Below are 1701 nucleotides of genomic sequence, written 5' to 3' on the forward strand. Positions count from 1 at the left end.
GATATCTGCGATCTGCCCTTCGGGAAAGAGACATTTCCCCATTCCTTCCATGAGAAGGAACAGGGGAAATGTCTGTCTGTCGATCGCGGATGGGCATACACTGCCCAATGCGGCTGACATTTTTACTTGCAGAAATCGAATCGGACAGGCGTTCTGGCATGCCCGACCTATCGATATTTAACCCTTGGTTGGCCACACACACTACTATTATCGGGGCAATCCGCGGATATCAGGCGGATGATCTGCCTGATAATTGTAGAGTGTATGCCCAGCATAAGATGCTGTTGTTCAAGATGAACAAGCAAAATGGCTACATTTGATAAATATACTATGTATAAAATGTAAGCATTTAAGCTTAAACAAGCTTGAACATCAATCAATTCACATGAACATGGTCCAACTTGTTCGCATTGCTCAAAGTTAACTCAAATTCTTCAGTACAGAAATTGTGAATTTTCAAATGTCAAAGCAGTGAGCCTGGTCAAGGACCACTTTGAAATAAATGCAAGCATCTGTCATAATTAATTTGCTCATTTTTGTTTTATTTAAGAATTATTAACATAATATTTATAAAAACATCCCTGATTTTTATTGATCTCCGTATAAAGCCAAATATTTTATTAATTCCTGCATGTAAGGAAAACTTTTTATAACTAGATGTAATATCTGTTGGGGGGGTTATTGGTTTTACCAGATAGGAATGTTCACTCCCATGAAATTCAAATTTTTAAAGTCACATTGGAGATCAATCTAGAGCCCAGCAGTAATTTTTCAAGTGAAAAGTGTTTTGTCTGGCTACACAGAAAGCACAGGAGCCATAATATACTCTGGCTTCATCATTGCCAACTGTGATTTACCGGCAGACTTTCCTAAGCCGGGTACACACTATACAATATATTGGCCGATCTTGTGATCCACGATGGATCGCAACAACCCCCATATCGTGGGTCTTTTTCTGAGATGGATGCAGTGTTGAGCAAAAAGTTCAGGAATCCATTACTGAACACGCGCGAACCCAAGTGTACTATGTCGTTTGCAATTGTGTACAGCATCATTAACACTTGAGAAGGGGTTTGTGATCACTGGGTTTATTAGGGTAGAGACTAAGAGGTGACCTAAAGTGATTGCAAAAAGGGTCCTTCTCTTGGGTATGTTATTATTGGAGTGTCATGAGTGTGTCTGGAAACGCTGCTGTATTCCCATTCGCAAATCCAATGCTTCAGAGGCCATGACTAGTTGTATTAGAGGAGAGTAGCTAGAGTAGACCCTAGGCTACCACAAATGGCAAGGGTGGGACCGGTATTGCACCGATGTTGGAGTGTTTACAATCTCAATCGCAAGTGCACAGACCACACAGTCTGAAAGTGGGTGTCTCACCTTTTGTTTGCTCCGTCACACAGTCAAGCTGAAAAGGGAAGGCTGAGATTACCATTTGCATATTCCGGCATCCGCTGCTGCTAGAGCGGCTGTGAGCATCGCTGCATTACGACCCATCTCTGAATCAGGTCCAGTGTGTACACCCAAATCCACCCAAGTCATCGTTTGATGAATTGCATGGTCGCATCTTCCCATCTCATGTGCTGCACATAACATGGGATGATACCATGTATGACGTGGTATTGTTACATTAAGCATTTAACAATATATTTGGGCTGTATGGCAGATCATGCAGTACACAATATGATATGATGTGATCTATCA

Source organism: Taudactylus pleione, unplaced genomic scaffold (genome assembly GCF_031769625.1).
Source record: "Taudactylus pleione unplaced genomic scaffold, aTauple2 ptg001314l, whole genome shotgun sequence".
Classification (NCBI taxonomy): Eukaryota; Metazoa; Chordata; class Amphibia; order Anura; family Myobatrachidae; genus Taudactylus; species Taudactylus pleione.